Source organism: Saimiri boliviensis, chromosome 20 (genome assembly GCF_048565385.1).
Source record: "Saimiri boliviensis isolate mSaiBol1 chromosome 20, mSaiBol1.pri, whole genome shotgun sequence".
Classification (NCBI taxonomy): Eukaryota; Metazoa; Chordata; class Mammalia; order Primates; family Cebidae; genus Saimiri; species Saimiri boliviensis.
Genome location: NC_133468.1, coordinates 16,137,677 through 16,162,652, shown reverse-complemented (window position 1 = coordinate 16,162,652; position 24,976 = coordinate 16,137,677). Strand labels below are relative to the sequence as shown.

Sequence of the window (24,976 nt, the reverse complement as noted above, 5' to 3'; positions counted from 1 at the left end):
AGCACTCAACGCTTTTATTCCAGATTGTCAGGTGTCTCAGTGGAGGGTAGAAGGGCTTCTCAGAGTGGTTGGGAAGATGCAGCCATCAGTCTGACATTGCTGTTTGACCTTGTAAGGCGGGTGTCTAAGAATATACTGTGCAGCTATGGCTGGACAGGGGAACTCAAGACGGGCTCAGCCAAGCTGGCACTTCCCAGCTAACTGAATAATTTTACAGGCTGCCTCGGTTAGGCCAGACAAGGCGGGGCTCATTGTGTTGACATGTGAAGGTGTACATTTAGCATCCAAGATGAGAATGATTTGAGCAAAACAGAGAAATTAGAGATAATTGTTTTCAATTGTTGTCACTTCCCCTTTTTCAACCCCGCTTTTTTTCTTTTACTTCCTCACTGCCCCAGTTTTACTCGAGGAGGAGGAACTTAATGAGTCACTTAATGATGTCTTGGTGTGGCTTAGTTTGATGTGTAGTCTTTTTTGGCCTTGGTTGCAATGGAGGGCAGGGAATTGCTTGGTATGAAGGTGTCAGTCATTAGGAGGTGAGCCCAACATCTCTGTTGATGAAGTTGAACATGGAGCCTTTGAGTGGTGATAACAACAGTGACAAGGACAGCAAACATGTATTGGAGGAGTATGACGTGCTGGGCACTGTGGCAAGAGCTTTTATGGAATTTTATATTTTATCTTTGCAACATTTCTGTGAAGTAGGAGCTGTAATATCCCAGTTTTCAGATGATTAAACTTATTTGCTCAGAGTAAGTTGTGTTGGGATCACTGGAATCTTCCTGTTATATAATATACCCCCACATGCTATTGACAATGGTATCAGCCAGTAAATATTTAAATTTAAAAGTCAGCAAAATCATGCTCAAGTTGTATGGATGAGCAAACTGTACATTTTAAGATGAAATAAATTATTTGTAAATCTGAAGAGCAAACATAAGGTCTGTATATTGCTAGAAAGATGCATTTCAACTATTCTCTCTTTCTAATAATGTGTATTTCTGTATTTGTAGTATAAACCACATCACCTTTGAAGGATAACAAATAGACATTCTAAAATTGTAGTAATGTATCTTAACGGTAATACTCAAAGTGACTTAACTAATTAATATGTTTTATACCATATTTTATATTCCTCTATTGAAAGATATTCTTCAAGAGTTAATGTGTGCGATTTAGTTCATTTAGCTACTAATTTCAGCTTTCCACATTTAGAAGATATGTGGTATTTATTTGCATTTTTGGGGTTTGCTTTATGTGCTCATTTGAGTCTTACCTATTTCTTTTTTATTTTAACAGTTACATCCGGCTTTTCATTGCCTAAGCAGTCTGGGTCTTGCTTCGTCATTTGGCTTTGCTGTGGAGCACTCCCATAAAGCCAGCCGAATTGTACATCGAAGGTCCACCTTTTTGGTGAGTGGAATCATAGCTACAATTTTGTGTTTTGCTCTGCCTTGAGTTGTGTTTGCATTGTCGATCAAAGCGCTTTCATACAGGGCACAAAATAGGGCTTTTCCAGCTCTGTGCAGAAAAGGATTTTCTTTTTTTTTCTTATGGACAAAAGTAATTTGTACTATCATTTTCTGTCTTTGAAATTTGCTATTGTCTCTCCCACTCCCAACCCAGTTGAATGACTTTACAGTTCTTCAGTCATGCATCTGCCTCTTTTCTACCTGGATAGATCACCCCGTGACTCCCCCACCTCACCCCACCACATAATTTGATCACCACGCTTTTCTGATTTGGTACCTGGACATGGAAATAAAACGTGCTGACTGTGATTAGCTAGGCTACATAACATCACATTGTAGAGTACAAAGACCTTTTGGATGGAAAAACTTAGACCTCTTGCTCTGTTAAATGTTGTTAATCTATACAGACTGTAAGACAGCAAGCAAAGAGAGAATCATTTAGCTCTTCTCATGTTCCTAGTTAAATTGTTTCTGCTTTTATGGCCTCTGGACTGGTGTTCTCTATATTATTTCAACATCATCTAGCCCTTTATATCAAGTCTTTATCTCATGTTCTTTCTTATGACACCTACAACCATTTTCCTTTGGTCTTGTGCTGTTTAGATCCTGCCTTTGTCTTTTTGCAGACCAAATCCTGCTGAGATGGCTCATTTTGGGGTGGAACAACTAAAGGGTTCTAGTAAAGACCATGAATGTACTATGAAATCTTAATTTGAAGTTGGGACATCTGACTTAGCTAGAACATCAGCTACAGCATATTTTTAGTAAATTGAGTATGTATAGAGACGTTATGGTTAACGATAAGGTGTAAGAGGAGATATTAAAGACTCATAAGTAATTGGACAAACCAATGGAAAATAGGTCTGTATTAAATCGTTTTTTCTTCTATTTTTATTGTTGATTCCTAGCAGAAGTTTTTCTGTGAAAATGAGGCATTATTGAAGACTATGTCTTAGGTTGCTGAGGGAGTAGAAATGGGTGTAAGGACAGGGTAAAGACATGAATACTCTCATGATGGAGGTGTTCATAATACAATAATCACTCTGGTTGGATCAGTCACTTTGGAAAGTACATATGGAGCAGCTTATATAATTCCTGAATGGGAGTTTCATGAGGCTGTGGTGATAATTAAATCTGATGATGCAATAATGTACCTAACCCAGTATTTAGAGAAATAGTTGGGGATAAAGGAACATTGACAGCAGTTCTAGCTCCATTTTGCTGGCAAAGAAATTAAAGTGCAAGCGACATGTTTGAAATCTACCTGTCTACCATGGCTAGTTTTCCACATTCTTCTTGCTGGCTCTATAGGCGTCCATGGGTATACGGCTTGAACAGGGATAATCTTCCATTAGAGTGGTAGAAGTTCTGTTAGGATTTTATTGTACTTTCCTTCTGAGACAGGCATTCATTTAATAAGCAGTACTCAGCATACCTTACCTTTCTCTGAAGGGTAGTCATTCCTGGTGTCTTGGAGGCCAGCTTCACATTGGCTGTGCAAGCCTGCTTTGTTTAGAAGGGAAGGTGGATAGTTCACAGACCAGGGGCCATTCTCTCCTGGAATCATCCCCTGGTGCCACTGGTTGTCCTACAAGCTTAGGTCTGTCTCTACTATTATTGTTCTTGAGGAACTCTAACCAAGTGGTTAAGAAATCCATTATGAATGCAGATTTGTCAATTTTGGAAGAAATAGGAAGGCGTATGGTGAAACAGACCCAAGACTCTGGCATATCCTGTGCTAACCCATCTGTCCTCTCCCAGAGAGTCACAGACCAGAAAACTGCAGAGTTAGAGAGTTTCATGGGGGAGAACCTAGAAGAATGGAGCCTGCCATGGAGGATGAAGCCTTTGTTGAGGCTTCCTAGAGGGTTTCCCTGTTATACCCAACAACCATCCTCATTTTTCTCTTTATTGTTCATCATCCCAATCTCATCATCTAATTTAATCTTCTAACTCAGTTTTTTGGTTAAATGTGACAAGATGAGGCTGGGTGTGGTGGCTCACGCCTGTAATCCCAGCACTTTGGGAGGCCAAGGTGGGTGGATCATGAGGTCAAGAGATCGAGACCATCCTGGCCAACATGGTGAAACCCCGTCGCTACTAAAAATACAAAAAAATTAGCTGGGCGTGGTGGCCTGCACCTGTAGTCTTAGCTACTTGGGAGGCTGAGGCAGGAGAATTGCTTGAACTCGGGAGGCGGAGGTTGCAGTGAGCCGAGGTTGCGCCACTGCACTCCAGCCTGGCGCCTGGTGATGGAGTGAGACTCTATCTCAAAAAAAAAAAAAAAAAAAAAAAAAAGACAAGATTTTTTTTTGTGCATGGTGATTGGGAAAGGAGGCGGAAGCTGGTAAGGAATGGCATGGGGATGTGGGAAGGAAAAGGAAAGACTTCCTTAACAATAAAAGCAAATCCCAGAATCTAAAGTTTAGAGGATGAAGGCTTGAACAACTTGCTGAAGTTCTCAGGTGTTTTACAGTGACCTGGCTGAAAGCTGGCCTGCACATTCGTTCACTTCTTCCATAATGTGTTGCCATCATGTGTTTAGGGCAGCATTTTCATTATTTCCTATTGCAACCAAAAATGTTTTGAATTATGGCTAATAACGAGCCAGTCGTTGATGCAGGGCCTGGCTCGCAGAAAACTACTACCAACGTTTAGAAGAACTTCCTCATGCTAGCTGCCTGGCAGTACATTTCATTGAACCCATTTTCAAGAAATACCTACCTACTTGCGAAAGGACCCTGCAAGGCTTCTGTCCTCTGCTGCTCATTTAAAGTGTCATTCTGAGCCCTAGTAGAATAAATGAGAATAGCTTTGCCAGGCAATAAGGGGCTTTATCAACATAAACCAGTGTTTTCCCAGGTTTTCAGTTCCCTGACCACCCCTGGCTCTTTCTTTTTCTTGTAGGCTTATGCCTGAAGCTTTAAATGCCATTCTCTTTTATCTTTAAGAGGTATACAGCTTTTCTGGCCAGGAATCTACCTTAAACATATCCATTTGTCTCATTTTGCTTAATGAAGTTGTGTACAGAGTGGTTTTTATTCCATGTTGGATTCAGAGAAAATGCTAAGTATAAATGTAGAGCCTTATAGTTCTAAGACAGCCATACCTACTTTTAACCAGACTAGGATGAAATGCAAGAAGTGATTCTTTCATCATCACTAAAAATACGATTTTTGTCTGTTTTTCACTGTGTAAAATATGAAGATAAAAGAGAAAGACAGTGAAAAATCATAGGAAAAAATCCTAATACTTTTAAATATTGCCTTTGATAAGAGCTAAACAAAGCACGTATTTTTCAGATACTATTAAAATGAAACCACACTTTAGGGAGAATTTTGAAGAAAATCAAGAGACCTAAATAGGAAATATGTATTAGGCAATGCCTCCTGCTGTGACGTGATGTGTGGATTTAATTCCCTATCAGTAGAATACAAGCTGACATTTTCACTTTTCCTCCTGTTTAAATGGTTTGTAATAGTCGCTATGTAATAAATATATAAGTGACCAAGTCTCTTTTAAGAAATAAGATTAATGCATTTTTCTCTAATATAAAATCCATTTCCACATAAGTACTTAAATTATTAGCACCCCATTGAAAATATTACACTGAACTCTTTTTTCCTTTTCATTTTTTGTCAGCATAGACACACCCTTCAATACTCAACAGCTAACCTTTAAGATGGATGCATTTTGAGCTGGTTTTCTTTGTTTGTTTGTTTGTTTGTTTTTTTAACAGAGTCTCACTCTCTGTTACCCAGGCTGGAGTGCAGTGGTGCAGCCTCGGCTCACTGCAACCTTCATCTCCCAGGTTCAAGTGATTCTACTGCCTCAGCCTCCCCAGTAGCTGGGATTACAGGCATGTGCCACCATACCCAGCTAAGTTTTGTATTTTTAGTACAGACAGGGTTTTACTGTATTGGCCAGGTTGGTCTCGAACTCCTGACCTCAAGTGATTCCCCTGCCTCAGCCTCCTAAAGTGCTGGGATTACAGGCGTGAGCCACCATGCCAGACCTGAACTGTTTTTTAAACTACACTATATGCCTGAGTTGCTTCTTAATATTGTGCGATTTACAACAGTTTTTTTCTTTTTCTTTTTTAATATTTCACATTTTGTACCATCAAGTCATGCAATACTACATATTTCACAAAATATTTTCTTGGAAATTTAAAGAATAAATAGAATTTGGTGTAACTAGAACTCATGTAGGATGCCTGTAGTGTTTAAACGTAACAATTATCATGGGAAAATGGAGAAGGGAACAGCTATTAAATATATGCCATATACCATTTTTAACTTATTTTTTCTTTTTAGCATAAAATATGTTATTTAACCATCGAAAATAAAGTCTTCTTTAATCCTGAAAACTGAGGTCTGAATAGGTTAAATATCTTGCTCAAATTTGTACAACCAGGAGTGGGGGAAACCACATTTCTGCATTAATTCTGTTGCTCCAGATACTAATCCACTGATTGGACTTTTTGGATAAGAAAATAATGAGATTATTCTAGTAAAAGACATATATTATCATAAAGAATATGATTGGATAAGTCATGATCTAGTAAATTAATTATGTATTTTTAAATGATACGTTGTTTGTTTAAATTCCCGTTGTCACACTGAATTGAGAATCGTGTGCTCATTTATGTTTGTCAATTGCCATTGGGACGTAGATTTTGGTTTACAAACCTTTCAGTGTATAAATCAATAAGGTATTTGTAACATGAACTAAGACAAGTAATTTTATTTTAAAAGATTACGGAAAATTTTAGGTCGCTCACTTGGAAAACTGAGAGGGAATCTCTTTGAATGGCTCACTTTACTATTACAAAACAGTTATAAAAAAGGCAGAGTAGTCTATAGATGTTTGTTGTAACATTGAATCTATGCAAACCAAGAGGAACAAATAATAGAATAGAATTTGGACAACATCAAGCATTTTAACAAAGTGTTGAGGGAATATAAGAAAAACAAATTATAAATCTGTTTTGACTAGAACACTAAACAATAAAATGTATATTGTTAGGCAGTGGCTCACACCTGTAATCCCAGCTCTTTGGGAGGCCGAGGTGGGCGAATCACCTGAGGTTGGGAGTTGGATACCAAGCTGACCAACATGGAGAAACCCCATCTCTACTGAAAATACAAAATTATCTGGGAGTTGTGGCATGTACCTGTAGTTTCAACTACTTGGGAGACTGAGGCGGAGCTTGCAGTGAGCCGAGATCGCGCTATTGCACTCCAGCCTTGGCAACAAGAGTGAGTTCCATCTCAAAAAAAAAAAAAGTGTACATATTAATAAGGAGTATGGGTATAATATTACAATCATATAGAGAAAGCAAAAGAATACAGTTAATTCTCGTTATTCACAGCAATATTGTTCCATAAAGCCTCCAGAAATGCAGAATTAGCAAATACGGAACTACTGCTCCCTGGAAAATACAGAGTTAAAAAATGGCAAGCCCCTGGTCACAACATTTTCATCAACAAATCAACAGATCGATCCTTAATGTTGCTTTTGGTGTGTTTCTGTTTAAAGACATCTTATTGAATATAAACTATTGATTTGTTAACGTTGTAGTCACGGTCAATACACTACAACTCATGCCTAAGCAAAGCTTCTCTAACACAGCCGTTTTGTGCTTCGGATCTCTAGACAGCGCTGCAGCACCGTGCTTGGGGGCCCTCTTAGACAGTGACATCACAAGCAGCCCAAAATATAGAAAAGGAATGACCCTTGTTTGCAGGGTGAGAGCTGAAACTGCAGGGCAGAGTCTCACCTTGTTGCACCTCAGCTGGAGCATGCATACTGGATTATTCAAATATTTTGGCCCTCTGCACACATATGTGAATAACCGACAAAGTGCTGTCAGTGTTCATTTTGGGGTTTAAATAAATTTTAGTTCATGGGCAAATTAACAAAAATAGAATCCGCACATAGAATATCTCTGTGTCTTTGTCTCTGTCTCCCTGTCTCCCTTTCTTTCTAAGTATGTACAAACATATATATATTTATGCATGCACATACAGCATTAATATTTAATATTACTATATTTTATATACATACATAATAATTTTAAAGCAATTCACATAGGTGTATGAAATGCCTTAACATAATTTTCGAAGTGGGTTTATGAAGTTTGTCTTTGAACTTCTTGCTAAACAAAGCTCAAATTGAAATGCGTTCATTTGATATATCTATATTGACTAAAGAAAATGCCATAGCTATTTGGAGGAAACAAAGATTTCTCTAATGTTGATAGAAATTTATTTTATCACACAAGCCTTCATATGAAAGGTTATTGTAATACAACCTATCTCATCTATAAACTAAATCCAGCAGTGGGCCATCTACAACTATGTCTTAAAGTATGTCCCTGATGACAGTACACTGAACATAGTCATATGTGGATTAAATCAAAGTTCAGACAGACATCTTTTCAGTGGGCCTGCATGATCCAAGGTTAAAACGTGAAATAAGTAAATGTTGCGTATCTTTCTAGTTACCTTCCACAAATGCAGCATCTTTCATTTGTAAATAATTTTTATATGTTGAGTAGAAGATAATTGGAATGGGTGACTAAAATACTGGTCTTCTCTTTAGATGATTAGGTAACATGTTCTTAAAAATTCATAAATGAAAAGATATTGGTATTGATCTTCTAGGCAAATTATTGGAGTCTTGTTCTGTTGCCCACGCTGGAGTGCAATGGCATGATCTCCGGTCACTGCAATCTCTGCCCCTCCCAGGTTCAAAGCAATTCTCCTGCCTCAGTCTCTCGAGTGGCTGGGACTACAGGCGCGCACCACCAAGCCTGACTAATTTTTGTATTTTTAGTAGACACAGGGTTTCATCATATTGGCCAGGCTGTTCTTGAACTTCTGACCTCATGATCCATCCACCTTGGCTTCCCAAAGTGCTGGGAGTACAGTGTGAGCCACCGTGCCCAGCCCAAAGATTTTTTTAAAAAAATTATTCTTAGTGTTGGTGAAGGTGTTGTTTGGAGAACTACCAATCACTGTCTATGAGAATAAGAAGTGCTGAGAATCTTAAAAAGCTTACAACTTTTGAACCCCTTATATACATTTTAACATTTTATGCTAAGGGAAGAATCAGCACGGATAGAAAGATATATTGAAAAGATGTTACTTAAAGCATGATTTGTAATAGGAGCAATTTCTTCCACTCCTTCACCTTGGCACTGTGTGGTTGCCATTTGTGCACCCTTCCCCCACCTCTGTGTGGTCTTGCTTCTTACAGCTGTTCCTGTGATTCTCTTGGGAAGCCTTTACTTGGGATGCTAAAATAAATAAATGAATTAATGCATAAGTAAGTAAAATAAAATAGAAGCAATTTGAAAACAACCTATAATTCTACAAATAAGGGCTTAATTAAATAATGACATCCAAATGTGGAAGTGCTCTATGTTCCTGAAAAATTTATCTTCTCAAAGAATATAAAAAATACCTTTATATATTGTTTCTAAAAGGATGTGTAGCCTGATCCTAGTATAGTTATATTAAAAATATACCAAGAAAACATTTCTTAAAAAGGCGAAAAGGACATACGAGAAAATGTTAATAGTGGTTATTTCTGGGAAGAGAGGTAATGGAGCATTTATATTTTCCTATGCTTTTTTTAAAGTATATTTTTCTGACCTTCTACCATAATTTTATGTTACTAATCAGATATTACGATATGACACATTCAAATCAAATTGAGAAGTTTATCTTGGATGTTAAGCCATTCTACTCCTATTAACAATGTAGATATCTTATTTTTTATTAGAAAGATTTAATATCTTCAAGCAGAAGATGGTGCTATTTATATCAAGTATTATGGAGAGCCAGCATAAAGGGAAAACATATCTTTAGAAAACAAAAGACATGATATTTTTTCACTTTCACTTGGATCATAAATCAAGGTATTTATGATCCCAGTTATTGCTTCCTAGGTATTGCTGACATAACCTTTCTCATTTCATACCATTATTAACTTATAAATTAATCTACTAAGTGTTCTTTGTGTGCCTTTCAGGAGAATATAGTGTGTTAAATAACATAAATGGTTTTTAAAAGTTTCTAAGCCTTTTTTTTTTTTTTGCTTTTTAAAAGGTTCAATTACATTTGAAGAACTAGTTGGTTCTTTAAAAAATAAATAATACGAAATTCCGAGGGAAGAGTTATTGTAGTAATTATTGCAGGCAGAATGCAAAGGGGAAAGCATCTGAAAGAATGAATGGTGCAGAATGATAAAGGACGGGGATTTGCTAAGCACACAGCAGAATAAGATGGCTGGTAATTGAGGGCCTACTGTGTGCCAGCTACTGAGTTAGACTTTCACTGCAGCCACTTTAAAACATTGACCACAGCGTTATACAGGAATTGATATGATCTCACTTCAGAGATGATATCAGACAACCTCCCAACCTTACACAGCTAGTGAATGGCAGCAGAAAGATTCAAAGACCACTTCTGTTCTTCTTCCTGCTTATTGAGTCCTCATAGAATGTTATTTATTTGTGGCCTCTCATAGTTTCAGTTTCTCCCACAAAATTGTGTTAAAGTGACTTGCCTTAGGTTGTAAATAAATGGTCAAGCTGGGAGCAAGGTCTGTTTGACTCAGAGCTGGGGTTTAATCTGTGACTGCTCTTAAACTGGACAGCTCTATGAGACTGGGTGAGTTAGAGCGCTGCACGCTCTCATGTGTAAAAGTGCTTTCCACATAGTGTGTTAGGGAGAATCAATTAGTTATTATGTGTGGAAGTGCTTATAACAGGGCTGGTCATAAAGTGAGCATTCCATTATCATGTTTTGTTCTTTTCATTATTACTACTATTATTACTACAGCATTATTACCAGAAGAGCAAAATGCATATCAGTAGTGGTACGGGAGGACATTTACATGATTAACAGAATAGTGAGATATTTTTTATTTCATTTTATTTTATTGATTTATTTTGAGACAGAGTCTCACTCTGTCACCCAAAGTGGTGTGCAGTGACGCAATCCCAATTACTGCAACCTCTCCCTCCTAGGTTCAAGCAATTATCCTGTCTATTCTTCCTCAGCCTCCAAAGTAGCTGGGACTACAGGTGCCTGCCACCACGCCCAGCTAATTTTTTTTTTTTTTTTGCATTTTTAGTAGACACAGGTTTCACCATGTTGGCCAGGCTGGTCTCAAACTCCTGACCTCAGGTGATCTGCCCGCCTTGGCCTCCCAAAGAGCTAGGATTATAGGTGTGAGCCACCATGCACAGCCATAGTAAGATATTTTCAAATATCTTCTGGCACGGTCATTACTTCAACAAGAGTATCTTACTTTGCAACTACTGTGACTTTGATAACTCTCTTAAACTTGCTCATACCTCTATTTTAGGAAAAAGGTAGTAGGACCAGATACAGAACTTTTATTAGCCAGTAGTACCTAGTTTGAAATTAGGAGCTCTGTAAAAATTAATTTATTTTTACAATTACTTTCTATTTACAATACATAATGCTGTTTTTAAAATGTTTAAGTTTTCTATAATTGTCTTTTAAAATAATGTTTTTCAAAATAATTTAAAAAAACAAAAATATATCAAGATCAATAATAAGGAATAATGCCAGTGGTAATAGGCGATGGCCATTGGGAAGGCGATGCTGGAAATACGGTTGGAAAATATTGCAGTATGTGAAACTGGAAAAACACAAACAAACACGGACATGCACACACATGCACGCATGCACTCACAGCAAACTCTAGGCTAGAGCGACTCAAATGACCCCAATGAAAGATTTACATAAATAATTTGTGGGAAAGAAGGTTGGTAAAACTCTTTTTTTTTTTTTCTCCTTTCACTAGAAAGTGATGCAAATGTGTGAGACTCAAGCAGCACTGGTCAGTTGATGTTTTGGGGGGAAAAATCTTTCCTAAACCATAGCACTCAGACAAGGGTTATGGGTGGTCCCTTCTTCTGTGATTTAAATTCAAGGAGGAAATCCTTTTGGGCTAGCCAATTTTCTTCAGGCTTCCCACCTTATGAATCTGTGCTCTGAGAGGACAGCAACCATATCTGCTTAATATTATGTTATTACTAAATCTCCAGTGCTTCAACCATATCTGCTTAATATTATCTTATTACTAAATCTCCGGTGCTTTACCAACTGTTTGGGACATAATATGTGCTCAATAAACATTTTTCTGGATGAATGAGTAAATTCTGTATACAAAGAGCCCTTCACTGAGCTCATTTTAGATTTGTATGATTACATCTAAGACCTTGGATGGGGCTGACATAGAAAAAGTGAATTATTTCTTAATTTAATAGATGTATGACCTTAAACGAGACCAGCAATGTCATTGTAGAAGTGCTTGCGAGACCTGCCACTGTCAAGTGAAATGCCGGTAGCACAAATTGAGATATTAAATCGGTTCAAGAGGCCCAACGTGCACATAGATGTCACTCCTGGGAAGACCGTTAGGAGTTTCAGGAGAGGAAATGTTACCGCCCACCAAGTTTCCTCAAAGGAACAAATCAGTTTGACTCGTCAGCAGTCTTTATGGATTGCCAGCTAGGGGGCATTCCAGAGCAAAAAGATTATGCTCCTGCATAGTGACACTGCTATTTTAACAGGACACGGAGCAGCATGATTCATGAGACAAATAATTCTGTTCTAGACTGTGTGTGTGCAGGCATGTGTGTTCAAAGTTAGGGATGTCAAGGGAAATCTTTCAGAAGAGTTACCTGAGGGTTCTATTCTAGCCCCCTAGAGCTTCCTTTTTATATAAATCACATACTGAAGGTCATCAATTTAGATTTGGATATGTGAAATTAGCCATTTATAAGCTAATTCTGCTGTTGGTGTGCTTCCTAATTCAGGTATCAGAAACGGTAGTGACATTTATTTTTTGTTATAGATATTTTGTAACCAGGGATGCCACATTACACTTTCCTGAGTTCCTTACACAGTGATAAGATGACTTTTCAAACAAAACCCCTCTGCCTTTGCTGAAAAATATTTTGCATGTGTATTTGTGTTTCAAAGATTTTGGCTGTAAAGACCTATAAGCTCTGTGTTTTGGGATTGCTTTGAAAAGTCATCCTAGTTTTTTATATGTACAAATCAGATTGAGAATTTTTCTCAAAATGTAGATATGTTTTAGACTAAATGTTGAAATTCATTAACAACAGCAACAGCAGCAACCACAACAACAATAATAATAAATTCTGGAACTTAGTAATACCAAACACGTGGAGACCGCATGATATCATGGGCCAACTCCGTTAAGGATTAAACATACATTATCTCTTTTAATTCCCACACTACTCCATGGAACACTGTGTCATCACTTTTACACTCCCTAAAACCTCTGTTTCTCAGCCAGCCTCACCTGACTTTTTTCTCAGCTTCTGTCTCCTGCATAAGCAGAATGCAGCAGTGAAATGGCAATATTTTCCAGCACAATTCAAGGTGGCATGATATTTATTACAAAGCAGAAAGACCCAAATTAGTTTGATCCATTGGCGCTATGTCAGTATCAAAGCTCTAACTGATATAATGCTTGACAACTTTCTGAATAAGTGACACTCACTCAATGAATGTCTTGATCAGATACTCTAAGGAAAAAAATACTATGATACAGACATTTGTATTAAATAAGGCTGTTATTCATGTTACCTACAATGCCTTTAACATTAGGGTCCTAGTAAATAATTTGCCCAATTCAAATATGATAGAATTATTTATGATCAAATTTGTCAATTCCAGATCTCCAAATTATTCTTTTGCATCCTTGAAGGCCATGTGAAGTCATGAAGAAATTCCTCTGCCTTTGAGTGACTCCAAGAAACAATGCCAAGTCAAGACACAGTAGCTTCACGAAAGCTCAACATAAATTTGAATATGTTTTGAAGAGGGGGCAGTTGTCACCATGGTGATTTTATTCTTTCCTAGACTGAGCTCAAAATGAAAGGGGAGGAGTTTTTAAAGCAAAGATGCTGAAATAGATGAATGAAAAATCTGGATACAATTCCCAGTAGTTATTAGAAATGCAGTCCTTCATTTGATGTTTGGAGCCTATATTTGGGATCAGATACTCAAGATAAAGATTGTTAGGTAACCTGAGTATAATTCTATTGTTAGAATACTTACAGATAATTGGAAAGGTATCTAATTATTATTAGTATTCTGCTAAAAGGGATTACATTGGGCCTTCCTCTACTAACATTATTTAGTGTTTACTACTCACTAGGCAGTGTGCAATGTTCTTTGCATAGCATTATTTTATTTGATACTTACAAAAATCTATGAAATAGATGTCATGACTATTCCCATTTTAAAGATGAAGAAACTAAGGTTGATGCATGCATGGCAAGCATTTTTATAAGAATACATCACTGCAAAAGGAGTCTGATTAGAAAGCTATGCTGTGCTTTAATCTAAGAAACTCTAAAAGCTCCTGTCTTAATGAAGTTGTGCTTTACTGGTTTGTCTAGGTCACACAGCTCATAAGTGGCAGATATAGGATACAAACCCAGGCTCAAATTATTAAACCCTATAATAAATCACTTTCAAAGCCTATGTCAATCTGTGACTTTAGAAGCCTTATTTAAGATTGGACATATCTATAGGTCAAAGTTTTAAGCAACTCCGATAGAAAGACTGCTGATGTGAGCCTGGAGTGCTCACAGTGGTCATTACTCTTACATTGATCACTATGCGAATTTCAGGAATACCAAGGATATAACTTCTTTCCAATCACATGTTACCTAGGAGAAGCCTTGCTAGACCTCTGACAATTTCTATCACCCAAGACTGAAGGATGATTCTATTCCAATTGGGAAAGGCCTTCTCATAAACTGAGGATATGAAGCAGAGATTTATTGAAACCAACACTGGCTGCCGTTACAGTGACAGATGTCACAGCTAGACCGCTCTCAAACAATCCTGGAATGACTCTTTAGAATTCTGTACATGCCAACAGCCATTTTCAAACACCACAATTTTTTGCTTATGTTCTCACTCTTGCTTTCTATATGACCTTCATCAGCAAGTCCTTTTCATGGCACCTCTGGTTTCTGACTTTCAAAATTAGAGAGGATAATTTTTTCCTTTTAGAGAAGTCACTGGGCTTCTGGGATGTGAATATCTTGGTCAAGGTTCAGTAGCATTTGGGAGTCTTCACCCTCTTCCTCATGGCCCAGAAGTCCTAGTGTTTTTCAATTCCAAATTGGAGGTCAAAGCCACCTTTCTTTGTGTCTTTGCAAACACTAGATATTGGCTAGAATGCCTAGCCAATATCTCCATTTCCCTTGAGGAAATGCACAGGAGCCAGCTGCTAAGTGCTGGTGTTTTCATGCACCTGTTTGTTTATTTTTTTAAATGTAATTGGGAATATGCCTGGAAGCATGTGTCTATTTCTCCAGCGCACTTTAAGCAGATTTAGGCACACAGAAGACAATCACAGCCTTGCATTGTGCATCTACTGCATCTGTAGTTCTCTAGTTGGTGTTTTGCGAAGATAAAATGATCAGAAAGTACACAGAATGCAAATTTTAAATGGGGAGATGAGACACTAAACAGTAACAAGGAACATTAATTAAAAAACCAACACAGTAATCATAATTCCTTATCAGGGACTATAAAGCTTTTTATCAGTGTTTTTCAATGCTGGCTGTACTTTAATATCATCTAGGAAACTCTTAACACACACACACACACACACACACACACACACACACACAGTGCCTGGGCTCGATCTTCAATGATTGTGATTTAATTGATCTGCGGTGGAGTCCATATTATCCACACTTTGTAAAAGCTATTCAAGATGATCTGGTGCAACCAGACCTAGGAGCTCCTCAGTGCCTACATTTCGCCCTCCTTTCTGTGCACCTGCCCTGTGCCCAGATGTTGTGGTCAACTGCCTTGCTTTTTGTTTGAGCATACAAAGTTCATACCTCCTTTAGAGTCTTTGTTCTATTTTGCCCCTCTATTAAAGAGTTCTTTACATAGATCTTTGCATGGCCGTTCCTTCTGTGCCATTTAGCTCTCAGCTCACATCACCTGTTTAGAATCTACATGAGCTAAAACTTCTAGAGTTGGCCATCAACTGTAGCTCTGCCTTCCCTGACACTTAGCAGTCTTTCTGGTTTCCCTCAAATCAACTTGTTCTATTGTTTCTGCTCCAAGTTTTGAACTGAAACCGATTTGTTTATCAGGTTGTTTTTATTTTTTTAACCTCCTACAACTAAAATGTCAGGGCCAAGAGAACATGAACTTCCTCCGGCTTGTTCAGTGCTACACTTCTTCTTCTTCTTTTTTTTTTTTTTTTTTTTTTTTTTTTTCAGACAGAGTCACTCTGTCACCCAGGCTGGAGTGCAGTGGTGTGATCTCGGCTCATTGCAACCTCTGCCTCCTGGGTTCAAGTGATTCTCTTGCCTCAGCATCCTGAGTAACTGGTATTACAGATGTGCACCACCACGCCTGGCTAATTCTCATGGCTCCTCTGGTTTCTGTTTTTAGTAGGGATGGGGTTTCACCATGTTGGTCACGCTGGTCTCGAACTCCTGACCTCGTGATCTGCCTGCCTTAGCCTCCCGAAGTGCTGGGATAGGCACGAGCCACCGCACCCAGCCTATATTTCTAGTATTTAGAATGGTACCTTGCATACAATAGATGCTCAGTTAATATTTGTTAAACAAATGTTCTGTGTGTGATTCACGAAGCTTAGAATCTCTGACCTAATACAGTAATATAAGGTAGTGGGAGTTCATGAGGATGTCTTAATAGCAGAGATATGATTCTGAGTAGACTTCAATTAAAGAGAGCATGGTCTTTGACAAGACATTTGGAGAGTGTTCTTTGTAGACGGAGCGGTATCACTTAAGTCACTTAAGTGCTGGAGCAAGTCATGCTCAGAGTGGAGCCAGCCAGTTAGCTTGGCTGGGATGACGAAGCCAGGATTATTAAAATTAATTCAATCTCATTTGATGATAAAATCATCTAAATTAAAATAGTCCTGTATTTGCAAGTAAATCACAACTGGATCTTGTCCCTGAGTAATATGATCATACCTGCCATGGAGAACGTGCAGTGTTTCCAATTCTCATTAAAAGTTAGAAAGCTATTTATTTGTTAAATAATACCCTCAGAAAACTGAAAAGTAGCTAATACCAATAATGATACTAACTACTGAAGTTTATGTAGCGCTTCTTTCTTTGATGGGATTGCATAATGATATTCATTACATCAGTTTAACCCTCACAGAAAACAAGAGGTGATTAATTACACAGTTTACCACCAATGAAAGTGCGACTTGGAAAAGTCAAGCAGTTGATTGAAATGCCACCTCAAGTAAGTGGCTAACATAAGATGTGAGCCCAGAATGAGGACCTCCAGAGCTGCTGCATTCATCCACGATGCTGTATCACTTTATTTAGACCCAGTTTTGTTAAGTGTGACCTGATGATTATGTGTCTTCCATAATTATTGCATCTCATGAAATTAAAATTTTAATAAAGCAAATGGAAAGCCTTCAAATAAAAGTTTCTTGTAAACTTTTTAAGTCCAGCATTCGGAGCTAAGAATATGCTTTTGCAAAGAAGAACGTTATAAATAGTGCCCAGGTTCTCAGGCCACAGAAGCCAAAAATTGTAGTTATATTTCTGAACATTTTCTTAAATAAGAAGAGGAAGTGACTTTCATTTTGCATGTTTTTTACATGGTAAGGGTTATTTTAAATTGTTGTGATAGCATACAACACTTAAAAATAGAGAGACAAAATAGTTTGCTACATTTCAACATGCTGTACTAATATTTAAGCAAAATAGGCAAAACAAATGCCTATTCAATTTTTGGTTTATACTTAAATTGAATGCTGATGCTTCGTAATGGTTTAATTAAAACAGGGTGAGAAAGACATTTGGGAGATTTTGTATAGATTCCAAAAGAGATTAGGGGCTCTTTCAAAGAATTTACAGGGATTGCAATTGTTTTTCATTATATGTGATTTCATTTAAAACTGGATTTTTTTTTTCTTTTTGTGCAGCAGTATCATTTCTCTTTAAACATACCAAATTTAGAGTGGGATGGTGGCAGATATTGAACAGGATGTGTATGCCGAAGATATACCAAAACACAAATGCATTACATATGTTATCACGCATCAGAAATTAAAGACAGAGGAGGATGGATGAGTACAGAGAGATTTTAAGGAAGAAATATCACTTGGGTCAGGCCCAGCTGACAAGCAGTTCTTGGCCTGGACCACTTTACTTCCTTTCCAGAGTCTAGAGGTCTGGACAAAGGGGCTGCAGGTTAGATGGGAGCTCAGCGAGGAGAGGGCATCAGCTCTAAGAACTCACCAGACAAGGCTGATCTGCAAGGCCTGCGTGCTCCTAGCTCAGGGGAGGAGCTACTTTCTCTTCACTTACCGAGGATTGACAGAAGATAGAAAAAGCTAATTCCTGTTGGATTCAGGTACCAGTACAAAGAAAGTACCAGTTTCAGATAAACAGCCTCAGTTGATATTGAGTGCACAGGTGGGCCGATTTTTCTTTTCTTCTTGTAAAAAATAATTTATTACTGTCAGAGAAGAATGATAATAAACCATTCTAGCGTATTTTCTTTAAAAATTGGAGCTACTGCTGGTTTGTTTTTAAAACAAATAGTTAATTCAAAACCAACAGAATTCTTTAAAAAAAAAAAATGGTAGTTGCTTATTTACTTCATTTCAAAGGTTTTTTTTTTTTTAATTCAGTCTCCCTAGCAACAGAGACATCTGTCTCTATTCTCTTAGTCATTAAAGCCAAAGAAAGTAGCTGCTTCAAAAATAATAAAGGCAATTTCTATGAATTGGGTAACTGTTAATTGTTGCCAAGAAATCTTAGTGAGATAATGAGGCATACAGCAATTGACAAAGATCTTTTCATTGATGTATGAGCTTCCAGCTAGTCCATGGTGGTTAACTAATATATACAGTACCATCGATGAGGTATTGTGTGATTCGCTATGTAACACAAATAGAGAAGTGATCTTTACTCCTAATTTCTTTCAGAAGTATGCCTTGCTGTGATTTTTCTGATTGTTTAGTGACTAATCATACCTCGGGATTCCAGGGAATTTATTTGCCCATTACATTTTGTGAAAGTAGAAAGGTTTGAAGCATTCACAAAGGAGATCAATTCAACAAATAGTAGAGTAGTTGGTGGTGGTGTTAAAACACAATGTACTTCTTATTTGTGTTGTAGATTCTGTAAAGCCATTTGAGTGAAAATACTTAAAATTGCACTAGATTCTAAAACGTATATTGGCGTTTGTGCTAAAACTGTTTGCAGGCCCCTTTATAATGAAACCCCAATCACCCTCTGCAATAGCTTCACTAATAAACACAAAGCAGTTTTTCAACGCTTTCTGCTTTCCCAGCAGCCAAGGAAGCAAATTATATTAAGTCAGTATTTTTTATTATTGGCCCTGTGTTTGGCACATGCCTGGCTGTATGTGAAACTACTGTTAAATGGGAAATAACAGAAGGAGAAACCAAGCATATAGAAGCTGTTTTTTTTGTGATTTTTTTTTAAACAAGAAAATACTGCTCTGATAACCAGATGTGGAATAGCTTATTGCAATATTGTCCTTATAAGCCTATTTTAGTTTCCTGGGGGCTGGGGGGACTTTTACAAATGCGAAGTGTCAAAAATGCTGATTCTAAATTCAAAATTAGGATATTTACAAAATTTGCATATGTATGGATAACTGTCATTGAAAATACAATGGATACTAAAGCCATATCAATTTTAGCAGAGATTTGAGCAAGAATTTTTCTTTTATTATAGCATGTTGTGATATAGTACAGATAAGAAACAAGGGAACTAAAACATGTTTTTAACGTCACGATGGCATTTGTTTCATGTCAAATTGGAGGAATATATATAGTCTGGTACATTATACAAGTCATTAAGGCATTGCTGGTAAAGAATTACAGAAGAACTTAGACTAAAAATGCAAGCATAGTTAAGTAAATCCTTTGATTTTAGGGATATTTTTATAATTTGTGCGTATTTTTCTTTCAAAATCCTCTAAATACAGATATTGCTAGTAAATGCTTATGAATATAAATGAATAAAAGACATTATCTTTAAAAAATTACAGTTTTCATCTGCATAATTTTACACTGTTAAGGTGACAAACTGTTAATTTCCTTTCAAGATGCTTCTAATATAATGAAAATAGAAAGAATTTTTTCTAACAACCAAGTAGAAATAGACACTGAATAGCTGTTGGTGACTTTTTATCAAAAGTTTAAAAAATGCAGTGTAAAGAAATCTTGGCACTTGACGTGGCATTTATGACATACTCTGAGGTTCTCAAAGTTATAGTACTGGCTTTGTTGATCACATTTTACCATATTGTCTATCAGCATGTCATTTAACAGCAGGTTCTGGTGGTGGCTTGCAATGAGTATTTGTCTCAAACAGAGGATTCATCTTTCTCTAAATGAGAGGTTGAGAAACCATGGCCTGTGGGCCAGATTGGTCCTGCCACCTGTTTTTGTTTTTTTTTTTTTACAGGAATTTTTTTTTTTCCACCTCCCCACCCCCCGCCCCTCCCCCATTTCCCCCCAACAGACCCCAGTGTGTAGTGCTCCCCTCCCTGTGTCCATGTGTTCTCATTGTTCAACACCCGCCTATGAGCGAGAATATACGGTGTTTGATTTTCTGCTCTTGTGTCAGTTTGCTGAGAATGATGGTTTCCAGGTTCATCCATGTCCCTATAAAGGACGTGAACTCATCGTTTTTGATGGCTGCATAATATTCCATGGTGTATATGTACCACATTTTCCCTATCCAATCTATCTTCGTTGCTGCCACCTGTTTTTGTATGGCCCACGAGCTAAGGGTTGTTTTTATATTTGTGTGTGGTTGAAAAAAAATCAAAAGAAGAAAAATATTTAGTGATGTGAAAACTATATAAAAGTAAAATTTTACTTTCCATATATGAGATTTAATGGAAACACAGCATACCCATTGCTTTACATATGGTCTGTGACTGCTTTTAATGCTACCTCTGCAGAGTTGAGTGATTGCAGAGATAGACTGGGCCGCAAAATCATCAATATCACTTTGATTAACTATTAATTGAAAATTAATTACAATCTGGTCCTTACAAGGCAAACTCTCTGGCACCAGCTCTAGATTTAGGTTATAGAGTCAGTGTGAATTTAAAGAAAATACAACTAATATAACAGATTATAATAGCTAATGTGTGCAGCTAACATTTCACGAAAACCTTTTTGGGCCAGGGGTTATGCTTCATGTTTTATGGGGGTCATCTCCCTGAATTCTTGCCCTATGATTCAGTTACTCTTATCATCCCCACTTAATAGACAAGGCAACAAACCTAGAGAAAAGCCTTGCTCACAGCCCCACAAATAAGACATGGTGAAGAGAGGATTTGGAACTATATTTGTTTGAGGGCAAAATCCATCCTTTTAATATCTGCTCTATAGTCATTCTTATAATTATGATCCCTTACAGATCAGTAAGGAAAAGGCCAAAAGTTCACTAGAAAAATGAACAAAAGAAATAAGCAAACCTTTCCCCAATGAGAGATAAAAATATCTTCTTTCCCACAGAGCTGGTAATTTGAGGGTAAAGATGGTAGGAATTACTAACCCTCTTTTGATTTTCTGACTTGGAGTCTTAGATTTGAATTTCTTTGACCCTCAAACCACAGTTAATATTCCGTGACTTTAGTGGGATCTCTAGAGTTTCTGAAACACAATCATCAGATCGCTGCCCTGGTGTTTCCACTAGCTAGACTTAATCATGTCAGCTAGAAAATATGGGAGAATCCTAAATTACGCTAGTGCATTCTCTATGAAAGAGAATTCGTTTGGAGGAGGGAAAAAAGAGTTGTTGTGGCAAGGAAAAATAATGCTCCAGTCAGTTCTGGGGCACAATTCTGTGGTGTTGGGGAAAATCACTGCACCCAGATTCATTTTGATGAACCAGGATTTCACAGATACAAGAGTTCACCGAGAGGTTCTGAAGATTTTAGGCCCCTTCTCCTCCTTTGCATATCCATTTTATTTGTCTTGTATTTTGTGCCAGGTTGTCTTTGTATGAGCCAGAATTCTAATTTGTAAGCAACCTAAGCAGAAAGGGAACTTATTGGAAGACTGTCAGGTAGCTTCTAGAATCATTAGGAAGCCAGGAAAACAAGGTTGATAAAGGAGACACGAAGAGAAGGAAATTTGGCAACAGAAGTCATAGCCTAAGCCCTGCTGTAGGTTTGGGCTAGTCAAGACAGTCTCCAGTTTCAAGGTTTCTGAATGTTGTATCTACATTGACTTTTAAACTCTCTGTCCACCTTTCTGTCATGTATAAATAGTAACCGTCTTGGATGAGAAGAACCAATTGCACTAGTCTTAGACTTTGTGTCTTGTTTTACCAGCCATGGGTGTAAAGGAAGCTGTGTGGACTCCTTAGGCTTCCAGAGCAGAAGGAAGAGGATTTGAATAGGTAAAAAAAAATGCAAGTGAATTAATTACTATGTTCTGGGAGGTTCTGGAATTAAAAGATGATTTCATAGTCCTTGGCCTTAAGATAGACTAACCTATAGTCACCAAAATGCCATAGTATCCCTCATCAGTGGTTCTTAAGCACACTCGAAGGGATTGCTAACTGACTCAGTGCATGATGGAAAATACCCTCCACTCTCTTTCTAGGAGTAGGGAATGGTGATGTCTCAGCTAAGTTTTAATAGATCAATAAAAATGAACAGGTGGCAGGGGAAGATAATTTATTTCAGTTAGCCATGGGAACATGCCTAGTAATTACAAAAATAAAAATTCTGCTGATTTGATGGCATATTTAAAGTTTTAAAAATCTTCCTTGCCAGGCATGATGACACACCTGTAATCCCAGCACTTTGGAAGGCCAAGGTGGGTGGATCACAAGGTCAAGAGATCAAGTCCATCCTGGCCAACATGGTGAAACACCATCTCTACTAAAAATACAAAAATTAGTTGGACATGGTGGGGTGTGCCTGTAGTCCCAGCTACTTGGGAGGCTGAGGCAAGAGAATTGCTTGAAACCGGGAGGTGGAGGTTGCAGCGAGCTGAGATCCGAGATCACACCACTGCATTCCAGCCTGGTGACAGAGCAAGACTCCGCCTCAAACAAACAAACAAACAAAATTATCCCATGTGGAGGCCTTTATTTTATTTTTATATATTATAATTTTGTTTTAGATATAATTGGCATATAATAAACTACAAATATTTAAGTGTAAATTTTGGTAAGTTTTGACACATGTATACTCTCATGGAACCATCATCATAATCAATTTCGTCACCTCAAAATTGCCTATGTCTTCACTGTAATCCGTCCTTTCCTTCACCCCCATTCCTAGGAAGTCATTGTTCTGCTTCTTGTTACTGGATATAAGTTTGGGCTTTCTAGAATTTTATTTGAATGCAATCATTCAATATATTTTTGATAGGATATGTGAGAAGATTCACCTATGTTGTTGTGTAAACCAATTGTTTATATCTTTTTATTTCTCTTTACAATTCTTACAGAAGAAAGAAAACAGGCAGCTAGGTCACTTCTTGTTGTCTAAATCTATCACTAGCTTTTTCAGTATGTTTATGAAGTCCACTGAGAGTGAAACACGAAAGTCCTCTAAACTGATCATGTTGAAATGGTTTGATTAAGTCTTGTGCTGCTTCTCACTATGGAAAAGACCTGGGTGAGTTCACTGCAGGTTGATTCTCTTATCCCTTTGAGTCAAGAGTCAAATCTAATATACAGGCTGGGAAAGTCTTTGCAACTCTCAGATCCTGTGATTTGAAACTTGGTAAGTTAGTGGATTTCTCAGGGGCAAGTGAATTTCTCTGCAAAATAAATTTTTCTTGAAATTTACTGGTGATATTTTAGATTTAAATTTAAACATATTTATAAATTTGATAAACATTGTATGGGCTTCTGTTGTGTACCAGGCTCTGAGTTTGGAAGCTGAGATACAGAGATGATGAAGACATGGTTCCTGCCTCTGAGGGATTTCTAGTACAACAGGGGAATATGGTTAGAAAAGTACATTATGTGCTCTAATTCAAAGATGTATTTCTAGAGCACCTATTATATACTAGGTCCTGAGCTGGACCCTGTGGAAATGACCACCTCCCTTCAATCACAGAGCTTACTTTCTCGTGGAAGAGACTGATGATGAGAAATTAAGCACATAAATGAGCAGGATGACCATAGATGTTATGACGGAAATTAACAGGGTGTACAGATAGTAATTTAGAGAGGCCATATTGAAGAAAGAATCATGACCCGCTTTGCTGAGGAGCAAGGGGTTTGGGACAAGAATACTCTAGGCAGTGTGGAGAATTGCAAGAACAAAGACTGACCTGGGCAGGGCTAGCCCTGTCAGTGGAAAATAAAGAGGGAGGATTGGGCTGGGAACAGTGACCAAGTGAAGAGTGACTTGAGGTGACTGCAGAAAGGTAGGCGGGGACAGGAAAATCCTTTAAGTCTTTGCCCAGACATAATAGAAAGTTAGTGGGTTTTCTTTTATTATGTGTACCGGGGAGCCCCTAGAGTGATTTAAAGATCAGGGTATCTGAGTTTTTATTTTCTGTGTTTTAATTTTATTTTTTTGAATGAGGTCCCATCAACATACAAAATTAATAAATAAAATGCCTCCAATAAAATCCATAGATCTTAAGTGTTCCGATTTGAGTTTTGAAAATTCTATATACCTAGGTAACCGCTACTCAAAACAAGATACAAAGCATTTCAATTCAAAGAAAGTTTTATTGTGCCCCTTTGTTGTGTTTGTTTCATTTTATTGAAAAATAATAAGTATATTTATGGGGTACAATGTGCTGTTTTGATACATGTATACATTGTGGAATATGCTAAAATCAAGCTGATAGTACATCTGTCACCTCACATGCCTATCTCTCCTTGGTTGTGCTACAAACATGTAAAATCTGCTCTTAGCAATTTTGAAATGCCCTTTTCTGATTTAAGTTTTAAAATACCCCCCGTTGAAAAATTTATAAAGGATTCATTGCCCTACTGCTGTCTAACTTAAATTCTCATTTACTTCTCTCTAACATTAACATGTTTTTAGAGTCACTATATACCCTTTTACTTTGGCCCTGATGCATTCCTTACCACACACCTTCTGATCTGACCCCTTTCTTTCCCAAGCACTTTATTTTCCAAGTCACTTCCTTCTGAGATTTCAATCTCTCCTCTATTCTGCCTAGCCAAACTCTAAGCATCTGACTAACCTCATTCCAAATCCTACCTTTTCATAAAGCCTGACGCTTATAATTAAGCCATTCCATACTGTTCTATGTTCTCGTGAATTCCAGCAGTATTTCTCCATTGTTCCTATGTTTTTTATGTCTACTATCTAGGGAAGGAGTGAAGAGAAGTATACAGCTGTAATGAGAACTGATATACTGAGTGATGCAGAGAAAATAATAATGATACTAAC

General features: G+C 37.5%; 1 protein-coding gene across 11 annotated transcripts in view; it reads left to right on the top strand.

Annotated features, from left to right (window-relative positions):
- The window catches only part of TENM2 (teneurin transmembrane protein 2), a 3,817,113-nt gene that overhangs the window by 2,649,491 nt on the left and 1,142,646 nt on the right, over positions 1–24,976 (top strand). For all 11 annotated transcript variants that reach the window (XM_074390353.1, XM_074390351.1, XM_074390352.1 and 8 more), the window contains one exon: positions 1,300–1,413. The gene's annotated coding sequence lies outside the window, so the exon portion shown is untranslated. The remainder of the gene's footprint in view (positions 1–1,299; positions 1,414–24,976) is intronic.